Raw genomic sequence first — 12,261 nt, 5'->3', positions numbered from 1 at the left:
ACGCACAAGGATGGTCGAAGACCAAATCCCTCTGCACTTTAGGCTCCACTAAACCTAGGTGGGTGTGCCTCTTCCTCTCAAGCACAAAAGAGGTTATTTATAGTGGATTTAAACTTTATTAAGACAATTCTTTGCAAGAATGAAAATAACCCCCTGCTGCTACTGAGTGCTTTTATTTGAATGCTTTTAAAATTGAAAACTAAATGAAAAGATAATTGTGTATAAAGATTGTTATATTTTGGAAATAAAATGCTTTCAGGACATTCAAGAAATATGTAATAGAATAATTGAAAAGGTTTTAGAAGAATAATTCTCTCTCAAGGACCTAATTCATATTAAATTGGGATCTCAAAGAATTAACAACAAACCAATGCCTCTATCTCAGAATATAGTGATACTTTGTGGATAGATAACTTTATCAACTCAATAGACAATATTAATAATCACTATAATGGTTCAGTATGTGTCACATAAACAATAAGAGCCCAATCTCACATTTAATGTAGCAACATGTGATTCACATTACAGCAAATCCTTAAATAGATTTATCAAGAGGACAAATTAAGTTTCATCAACACAGAAAGTAATCAGTACATTTGAAGTAGAAATAGTGAATCTTGTATATTAATCTCTGAGAAATGGCAATACATAGAAGCTGCACTTGGAGATACTTCATTGCAATTTTCTTACACAAAATGACACTTCTGCTTCCTATAAAATTTCCTAATACATATGACTTTCAGTCCTTACAGCAATGATGTTCCAAAACCCCCCCCCAAAAAAACTCCCTTTGTTACGCAAGATGACTCAATACAAATAAAAATGCTGAAAGACATGAATGAGAGGACACACCCTTTCATTATCTTAACAACTAACTGAACAGAAATTAAAACGCCTAACTAAGATATCAATTACATTACATAAACTAAAACACCACACTAGTACTTTCGATCTAGCCACCGTCCACATTTTTTAATATGCCGCAAGTAGCCCGAATCCTTATATGTTGTAGCGTTGAAAATCGCATCCTTGGCTGCATTCTCAATCACGTAAAATTTTCCCAACTGATCGGCTGTGTCATTCATGTCAAGGACATCTACTTTGGCGATGGCTTTGGCTACATTAAGCATAGACTTGCACTCAGAGATCCATACGGTTTTGTCTCTGATCACACCTGCATCATCTACCAGACTGGGAACCCCATGCTAAACAATCTATTGGCATTCATCAAATTTAGACTTCAATGCCTGTGTCACTTCATCATGTGTAACAAGCAGACCCTGCACCTTCCTTTTTACTTTCTCTTTGGTTGTTGCATCCTGTAACATCATGTAGAGTCTATCTCAAATTCTGGTGTGTGAAATCATATTGTCCATGTTCCTCTGATATTCACCCTAGAATTTGTTCAATTCTTTCTCCATATTGTCATACATCCTACTTAGCAACACGCAAGTGGTATTGGCCCTAATGCTCTTCATCTATTTTTTCAACTTGTTATGTTCATAAGATAGCTTTTCAATTTTTTTCTTCCATTGGCCTCCTGAATCTGTAATTTGGGGAACAGGGTGCCCACTCCTCTTAAGGGTCTCTTCATACAAAGCCTTATACTTATTCTTCTCTGCTATATCATGTTTCATTTGGGCCTTATTAAATTTTGAAATATTGATACCCATGTCAGCTGTGACTATAGTATCTACTTCTCCAACCTTCAAGGTCATCATGTGACCAAAAGCTTTATCTACATCAATGATTTTAGCCTCTTATTAGGAGGATATAAGGCCCACAATAACATTTCTTCCTCATTTGGATCATTTCTTGATCTAATAAAAATATCTTGCACTCCTTGGATGTTTAACTTCATATCCTTATTATCTGAATGTAAAAAAGAATAAAAAATAAATGAAGCACTCAGGTCCCATCCTGGAAACACAATTATTCCTCCCTCTACTAGCAATTGCCTGCCCCTTTGCGGGGTCATAGTCTCAACTTCTGTGTCAATTTCTTTCTTCAACCTCTTCATCATTTCTACTTCATTCTCAAGGGTGACATTTGGCACTGCTTCCCTCAATTTCTTACCCTTGAAGTGGTACATGAATGATTTGAATTCCTTAGACTTAATGAACTGATCATCAGATACAAAAGAAACATGTTCTGCCATTCTTTCATATGTCTCTGCATTTAGACCAACAATAAGCCTATCCTTTACCTCCAAATCCTTCTCCTTCTCAGGTGCATGGAGCTTGGAGACTACTTCATTTTCCCTTGAATCACTTTGGGCTAGTTCTCCCTCCATGTTTTCTAGTCTCTGCCTTCTTTCCTCTAGCTTCTTCTCCAAGGTCTCCATAACTCCTACAAGCTCTTCCACCTCCTTATTCCTGCACATGTCTTCAAATTCATTCTCCTGATGGAGGTAGTCTCCCAAATCCTATCTTTTCCTACTTGAATGGATGTAACCCTCAAGATCATAGCGTGCTCTAGATACGTGCTAAAATAAATTGTATTCATCCACCAGCTTCCTGTCAATGGCCTCGTATGCCCTAGTTGATACAATTTTAAAATCCTGAAAGTGAAGTGTGCTAAGGAGGAAAGCTTGCTTGTGTTCTCCTCTGAAATGTTTGGTATTAGACACACTTAACTACCTTACAATTTCCAAGAAGACAATCCTGTCTGGTGCAGGCTTAGGGAGAACATATGGATAACCCTCAAATCCATAGCATCGAACAAAAGTGAAGTTTTGGCATGAGTACCAATCACCCTAGTTGTGATTGACCTTTGGATTTTGGTGCTCGTGAGGCCTAAGAAACTTCTTAACCTCCTCCAAAAATGATCCTTGTTGAGGCTCACCAAAGAGAAAGAAAACTAGTTTGATAAAGAACTCCTCAAATTTGAGGTAATGAGAATTCACAAACTTGTAATCCCAAAGGGAAACCCATAATTGCACTGGTTTCTCCTTTCCATCTTTCCCAACTACATTCACATTCAATTCTTTTGGCCATAACCCTCTAAGTCTCCAATAAAATAAAATTATGTGCATTAACAATGAGTAGTGCTTGAAATATTTGTCTAGATTGTCTTTCTGGTTTAAGAAACCTTCATGCAATCTGTCTACCAAGTATGAAGCAAAGTCAAATGCCCTAGGCTCATGCCTCTGAACTTCTGCTGCTAGAACAAGTGGTCCTATGTTTTCCACATCAGGAGCTTCAACTCCTCCCACCTGACCACAAGCCATATATGAATATTGCAGATACTTCTTAAAAATAGTCATGTCATATGGAGGACCTTCTTCCTCTATTATCCTCCCCTTCTCTGCTTTATGGAGAGCGAGGTTCCAGCCCTGGTATGTAGTGTCCGTCTTCCTGTACTCTTCTTCCAAATCTAAAAAAGATAAAGGCAATTCTGCCTCCAAATCTAAAGCAAAAACTTCTTGAATTGTAGCCTTTGCAAAATGCAGTAGAACAGTCCCATCAGGCAACATAATGCATTGCTTTTTTGCATTATAATTTCTTACTAAAAGCTTCAACAAATCAATGTTCACAAACACATTGGGTACTACAAGTTTAACAAGATCCGTTTTCCATGGGTTTAAAATTGGCATGGGCTCATCCCTGCGGAAGTAATGGAAAAGGAACAACTTGTGCCCTCGCACTCTGGTGAATATATCCCCAATCTCTCTGTATTTTTCCTCTAACTGGTCATGGATAGGCAAATTTGTCTTAGCTCTATGTGACCTAGCTCCTGGAGATCCCATTTGGTCTATCATGTCCTGATTCAGCTTTCTACTGACCTCACCCTTTGATTTCTTTGTTGCGGTCCTGGATACTTCGGCAGCTTTTTGCTTCCCTTTTGAGCTTGACCCCTCCATTTCTACAAATTCTTTCACTCTATACTCAGTAACTCAAAAATTTTCTCAGTAAGCACTTAATATCTTTCTACAATTACTTCGTGAGAAATGTTGCTCTGTAATACCGGCTATATGTCCCTAGGAGTCCAATCTTTGTAATTGATTATTGCAATCTTGATAGATTTGCTTCGTGCGGCAATGAATCTACTCAATTGATGCATTTAATGAAAACTATGTTGTCAGTTCATCTCATTAGGAAATCCAATGGCTAATCAGTGAGACTCCTCCCGATGATTCAAATGTTTGGCGCCGGTTGTTATTACTTTACCACTTTTTGCTTTCTAATCGGAACAAACTACCTCGACCCACTTATCAGGCCTCAGAATAGCAATTTTTTCTTTATCTCGATGGTTCATGTCATCTCGATCATTCATTTCATCCCGACGGGCATCACTTTAGTCTTGTCTTTGCCTTTTGTTTTAATGCTCCATCGACATAACTCTCTCCAATGCATTCACCTTTGGTTTCCTTTTACTTAACTCATCAGGTGTCGACATAGTTTATTTCTTCTCCCTCTGATACCCCAATGATCTCAATATACCAATCCGCGTTTCGACTAAGACCACCGCATTATCGGCACAACTTATCTTGAGGAACTCCTCATACTGACCATGGTCTTATCGGGTCTCGGCATAACATAAAAGTTCTTCTTCTGATGTCCCGATGAATCCTCATTTGATGCTTTCTTTATCGGTATAACTCACACCGATACCCCTGCCAATGTTTCTATCTTCATCAGGGGTCGAAATAGCCCTTTTCTATTCCTCCCGAAGTCCCGATGAATTCCTGATGCACTTTTGTGTTATATGCTTCCAAGTTGTTTTATCAGTATTGGTAATACCGATAGTTTCGCATTCTGATTCTCCATATCATCGGGGATTAGTCTAGCTATTTTCGCACTACTCCAATATGGTTCTTCTTTCCAATGGGCTCGCCTTCAGTTTTCTTTAGTCATCGGGTATCGGGATAAAACTTTCTTATTACTTTCAATCTCTCGATACTATGTTATAAGCTTGGCCATATCATTACAAGTTATATCGATGGTTTCATAGGTCATCAATATAGCAATTTATATGCTTTGCCGATAAGCTGATGCAAGCCGATAGAAAGAAACCACCTACTTCCTCATCGGAACAAGCTATCTCGATGGAACGATCTTTCCAAAAGTGCGCACCGAGTTGAGTATTTTTTAATGTGCTCCAATGAGTCTACACTCTGTTTCATCGGTATAAGTGATGCCGATAATCCTCCTTTGGCTTGCCAATGTGGTTTCATCGAGACTATTTATGCCGATATGTGAAATTTTGCAATTTAGCACAAATGAGCCATCCATCCTGTAAATTGATGATCCCAACTTCTCCATAGGGTCTGAAACATGGTAGAAGACATTCCTTGATCACACCATAATGACCCATCTATCTAACAAATGCTTCATAATGGATTCCTTATGCAGTCTATACTCAGTGCATGCCCTAAGTGTGCCCAAGTGATACCTTGACATTCCTGAAACAACTGATCCTTAGAGAACTTTACTTGTGCTAATAAGTTTCCTGCACATGCAAACCAGTAATAAATGCTCATGTGATAAAAGAAAAAGGCATCTATATAGCATAAAATATTTTGTAAAAATATGTGCTAACACAAGCTAAATTTTAGTATAAGGAACACCCTTTATGTCGGTGAATGTGGATCGAGCATGGGAGCTTCATTTTAGCTAGACGTAGGCCATACCTTAGTGGAAGGACAAATTGGAGATCTCTATGTTTTTTCATGCGCTTTGGCAGATTGGTATCAGGCCGGTTAGATAAAGTATGTAGGAGCAAGGAACTTGACAAGTTCTCATAATAGTAAAGATATGTTGTTCGGATGAACCTTGATTGGAATTCAGGCCTCTTCTGGTCTCTAGACTTCTCTAGAAAGTCTGAAACTTTATATAAGGAATGGTTCACATTGCAGTCTTAAGCCTGGAAGTCTCGATCTGAACCGATGGTGCACCATTTTGGTCTCAGTTGCCTGTGTAGAGAGGAATCGATCTAGGCCCAATGTAGCCGGCTATTTCAAGAAAATGATGTGCTCTGGGATACTATATGGCAGGTGGATAATGGTATATTGGGTGCTAATCGACACTGGTGTGATGGGTTTGCTTATGAGGTTGTCATTTGCCCTATGGTTGACATATTCGATTCAAAGGAAGCGACCATACAAAGGATTGATGACTTTGTCTGCCCATCTGATGGGCAGGCCCTAGGAAATTCCATTCTAGAGTTGGATTCTGATTGTTGGGTAATCACCCTCAGCATCTATTTTAACCACACCAACTACATCTCCTCTGAACCGGAGGAGTCAGACAGTGAAGACGAGAAAATTGCCCAAAAAAGGGTAGCACGGGAGAGGAGGAAGAACTTCATCCAGAAGGCATGGGAGGTGTTTAGGGTAGGGGCGAGGAATGGGAATCTAGATCCCTTCCACAGAATACTCAACTCTGATGATAACTGGCTCTTGACACCAGCCGCTATCAAAGTAATGGAGATTGGAGAGAACATGGCTGTCATACTCCAATACATTGGGAATTAGTTTTGTTGTTTATCTACAATTTCCTATTTTGCATATGTCACTGGCTACACTTCTATGACCCTATTGCAGACAATAGGATTAGTTTCATAAGATTAGCAGTAGCACTATTTTAGGTACTTACCCACTTTGTTAGAAAACATCTTGTTATGGTAAATAGGAAAAAGTGTCAACTAACACTAGATGTTAGAATGGCTCACCATTGTAGGTGCATGGAGCGCCTTCGATGGTCATTTTGTAGCCAATATTTTTATGTTTAAAGATGTCATTTTCATCTACATGTACTGATGAGGGATGGTGGAAATTACAATTTGTAAAGAACCAATGCTTCTTACACACTGCTGCAAATTTTTTAACACAATGTTTGTTAAGTATTGATATACTCAAATACAAATTTTCTATCACATGAAGTATTGATCTATAGTTGTTAGTTTTGCCTTTTCTGTAGTTTAATATTGCTTCAATCTCTCTCTTAGCTTCAAAATGTTATGCAAAATCATTGTACCGACTCATCATAAATGGATTTGACAGATTACAAGCATTTAGTCAACTGAAATCCTCCTATGATTTTCCTCATACGAACACCAATCTGCCCGTTCTTTGCATTTAATAAAGGTAGGTTTAGGGTTTTGCAATCAGATTTCACAATGGTTAATAGACATAACTTTTTTGATAATTCAATTATTTGGCGCCAGTCATCCTTCAGTCGGCATAGGTCTTATCAATCACTTCGGCTCCTGGCTAGGTTCTAATTGGTCCATTCTGATTTCACCTTTAAATCACTTCTATTTGGCCATTGCCTTTTTCACTTAAGTGGAAGGGTCACTGTGTCATCGAAAGGGGCCATTTTGAGTTCTAGGTTTGGGCGGGTTTTAATTAAATTTGAAATGTTTCATAGTTTCCTAAAGTCCTAAGTCCTTTATGTATGCATTGGGTTCTTAAAGGCCGGATAAGTTTCTTTTGATCTAACGGTTGTCGTGACACCGCAATGGGAAGTTGCATGTTCAATATTCATCATGACACAATGACAAGCCACTAGTGGTGGAGTCGGTCAAATAGTTAATCCATACTGTTAATGGAGATAGCTAGCAGTGACAGTTTACTGGTGATGGCTAAGTAACGAAGGACCTTAAGGATCGAACGGTTAGCTCATGATCTAATGGTTGTCACTAGACCGCTATGAAGAGATGCTCAACCTTTACTCGTCGCAGACTAGCAACTGAATGGTGGGCCCAACCATTGTGATAAAGTCCAAAGTCCAGAGGAAATCAATGGTTGTCGCTAGACCACAATGGGAAGATGCTCAACCTTTACCCATCGCGGATCAACGATAAAGAGCAGGCAAGTGACGAAATGATGGGCCCACTTTAAAGGCTAAAGTGATTAAAGGGAGCGCTAGATCCACATGATCTAATGGTTGTCAGTAGACTGTGATAGGAAGATGCTCGACCTTTACTCATTGCGGATTAGCGCCTGAAGGGATAAATACTCAGAAGAAGCCCTTTTGGTCCGTCCGAGCCAAAATTTGAAATTTAAAAGAATTAATTGCAGAAATGCGTGGCCCTATTGATGATAATGAATGCTTAGTTGTCTCTAAGGTGCCTTCATAAGACATTTTTTTGAAATTCAAATTGCAAAAAGATGTGAAGAGGATTAGCAGAGACTAGGTATGTGGTTTTTGTGATTTCTTAGGCGACAAGTAAGTTTTTCTATGACTGTGCTTTGTAATACCTAATTGTGTGTCATTGTTTGGTGCTGGAAATTCAAAAGGGGTTATTTGAATAACAATTGAAGTGATTATAGCTTTAGATTGATAAGATGGCACCATGAAGAGAATTTAAGGGAAAGATAGATTACCAAGAGAGGGATATTTGAGATGATTTTCTCGAACAATTCATTCAATCCACAAATAGTGCAACCAAGATAAAGGAACTTGTGCCCAAATATCCCCGCCTACAGATTGGTGATAGTTTATATGACAATGGATGTTGGTTGAGAGATCCCCAGATAAGCATGACAGGTTTAGGTCTGTTCAGGGTAGAGTTTGGCCAACATAATACACTTGGTCCTATAAATAATATATGGGAATTAGATGTTGGGAAACTTGTGGTCCCTAGAGTTTTCATGGACATTGATTTGTTGACCCAAATTGCAAAAAGTTATGACCCTATCACTAGGACTGTGAGGAATGTAAAAGGGGGAGCCCTAATTGAAATTACTGGTGATGAAATCACAAGGGTATTTTGGTTGAATGAAGCCTCAAGTTATTTAGAACCATTGATTTTGAAATGATCAAGAAGGTATATGATGCCCAGAAAGATCATCTTAGGAATGGGCCATTGAAGGAATTTTTTGCAAAGATAGGAGGGTTAACATTGGTAGGCCCTAGCACAATGGAGCCTTTCCCTATGAATTTCTTTACTTTAAGGGCTAAAGGTGTATATTGGTCTCTATGTCAAATTTTCAGAGAAGATGCAAAGAATGCCATGCCAACTCATTATATGCTTATGATGGCACAAATTTTGAACCCTTCCTTAGCAGTAGCATATGATTTTGCACCTTATCTTGTAGATGTCATTCATGAGGGTTTAATTGGGATAAATAATGCTAAAGTTGATAGACCTTTTGGCTGGTATTCCATGTTGATGCATATGTTCTTGTTTAAAGGCGTGGAATATTTTGGAAAAGATATGGACCTATGAAGAGAAAGGGATGGTGAAGACATGCCAGTTCAGTTATGGAGTATACATCTATCTTGGGACAAAGAAGTTGCTAGCTATCTGAAATTTGATAGATGCTTTGCATCTAAGCTTAGAATTCTTCCACGTCAAGAGAACCCTAGGATCCCAAAGGCTCTCCTTGAATTCATCAGACCTAAGGAGTTTGCAGAGAGCATCAAGATTGTGCACAATTGGGGTGACATAATCTTATATCTCGTTTCCACTGTTTTTAGAGTATATGGTTTCAAGGGAACCCCATATTTTCTCCCCTATCAGATCCCTTTGAATATTGGTATTGCTAAGATTATGGGGCAAATTGGAGAACTACAAGAAGTAGAGCTGACGAATAAAGGAAGAGGGACAATCTTCCCAATAGTCACCATGGCACATCAATTTGTAGTCACCAAAGGTGGTTGGATACATTTTGAGAAGTTCCTTCAGACATACAGATTGTTAATGGAAGTGGCTAGTTTTTCTGATCCCGAAGACTTCTTCAATGGTATGTTTAGGAAGAAAGTCAGGTGCAGGTGCATAACTCATCAATTTCACTTCCCTAAAGATCTAATAAGAAATGAATTTAATTTGGATGAGCAGGAAGTAAAAAAGGAAAAATAGTTGGCATACAAGAAGACCCTTGATTTTGTCCAATTTTTTGATAAGAATTATGATCCTTTAAAAAGTTTTCATCCATTTGAGGAGAGGATCAATTTTTTGCTACGATACTTTGAAGATGCAATGTAGACTCTAAATGAGAAGAAGGATGCAGTAATGAAGGCAGACCCTGAGAAAGCAAAGCTTGTCTTGACTAAGCCCACTTTGGACAAAGTCATTCCCCCTTGACAGTATGTAATGTATAAGAAATCGGGATATAATGTGGTAATGCCTAGGAGGGATGAACATTCTACATCAAAGGGAAAGAGGCCAATGGAGGTTGCCCTTTAGTCAGAAGCTTCTCCAAAAAGGCAGAGGTTGGAAAAAGAGGCATAGTCAAGTGAATCCCAATATTATCCTTCGCAATCCCCATTATTTATAGGTTATGAGAAGGCAGTTGCTGAGCAATTACTGCAACTAGGAAGCTTAGGGGAGATTGCATGTACATATGGAGAATTGCAAGAAGGGATGCCAGAAGAGCCAGCAAGTGCCAAAATGGACCTGACTGTTGAAGAATTTGCAAGTACAGAATTGGATCCTATCATTAAGTAGGCCACTAATGAATTTTTGGCTAATAACTATTTTATAAAGATAGGAGCCTTTCTGCAATTTCTTTGGCGAAGGCATATAGGGCAGTTTAAAGAAAGGTGTGAAAAGGATAAAGTTGAACAACCCCATAAGGGTACATCTGTTGTTGAAGCAGAAATAAAGTAGGAAATGGTGAGAGAGTTTGGAGAAATTACCCCTGAGGAAGGAAGAAAATTGATTGTAGATGTTGGGGTGCTAATTCTCCTAGAATGGGACATAGCCGATGCAATAGTTTTTGATGTATTAAGGAAGGAGACCAAGCCTTTAGAGGGAATGACTTACAGTACTGACCATGCAACCCTTGTAATGTGGTCACTTAAAAGAGAGGAAAATAAAAGGAGAGATTTCTCTCAATCTGATTACTCAGGGGGCATGATTGTGAAAAGAGTCAGAGACACAGGGGTAGTAGAAGCTACTAGCACGACCTTAGAGTCTGCTAAATTCGGCATGGCAGTGGCTGAAAAAGAGGCCAAGGAGAAAGTTGATCTCCATGTGAAATTAGAGGTAGTCCTAAAGGCTTATAATCAAGCAAAGCTTGAGCTAGCTTCTAAAGATGGCACTATTGTAGAGCTGAAGAGTAAATTGGAAGGACAACATCAAAGTGGTGAGTCTTCCCAACTGATAATTGCTTCTTCTCCTGCTAAGCCCCCTCCTTCCAGCCCAATTATTGAATTCCCTCCTCCCATGAATCCTGGTTTCCAATTAGCTGAGAACATTCAGGATGAGATTGACAAATTGAGGTAAGCTCAAACATTTTTTGCAAATAAGTATGAGGAAAAGATCAGGAGTACTCTTTTGAGGTTTGATGATACTATTGGGCCAGTAATTGTGCATATACATATGGGAAGGGTAATGAGACTTTTACATTCTTTCAAAGAAGAAAAGGCTACTTTGGAGCCAATTTTGGATAAATGGATCGCCAGAGAGGTGGATTTGAAGACTATATATTCTTTGTCCAAGGGAGAAGAAGGTGTTGATGTCATAATCAGACCTACTTGTGAATTAGCAAATGAGTTGTCCAGGTGTACGACAGATGGAGAGCATCGAAAGGAGGGCAAACTTGTACTGAAAGGAGTATGCAAGTCAAAAATTTGAATTGTTTCCTGGAGGTTTTTTGAGCGCCAACAAGATAAAAGATAAGAAGTATGGATTGAGGAGTTGGGTCATAAATTGTGTCAGAGAATTAATAAAATTATAAATATGGATGATACTTCTTTATTTATTTAGACTATTGAGGAAATTGACAAAATAAAATCACATTTTGGGTTTTTGGAGAATGAAGTCAAACATTTGACAAAATCGTGGAAGAGTTGGAAAAAACTAAAGAAAAAAATCATTAAATTCTTGTGGCTTGATGATGATACATTAAAAATATGGGAAACCAAATATATTTTGAAAGAAGCAGAAGCAAAGGAAGGTCCCACCAACGCCCTGGCATGTGGTAGTTCATAGGCAACCTGATCTGCAAAGGAATACTTTTCACAATCACTTGCGCTCCTATTGCTACAATATTTTGTAATTGGTGTAAGTTTTTTGGGGGAATTATGGTTAGGATAGGAATATTTTGTAGGGAAGTCCGAAGTTTTTTGCATCCTATTTTCTATAAGTGGATACTAGGACTACCTAGAATGGGGATCGCCACAATTTTGTATGAAAGCTCTAGCAAAATTTAATACAGCCTTTTGTTTTTGGCATTTTGGAAGATCTTTTTGTGTCTATGTAAAACTTTGATGAGAGAATATTAATATACAATCAAAACATTTATGAGCTCACATCTATGTTGTCTTTGTGTCTGTATGCTTGTTATCATTTTGATTAAATTATCTATGA

This window comes from Cryptomeria japonica, chromosome 9, assembly GCF_030272615.1.
Source record: "Cryptomeria japonica chromosome 9, Sugi_1.0, whole genome shotgun sequence".
NCBI classification, from domain to species: Eukaryota; Viridiplantae; Streptophyta; class Pinopsida; order Cupressales; family Cupressaceae; genus Cryptomeria; species Cryptomeria japonica.
Note: the sequence above shows the minus strand (reverse complement) of the source record.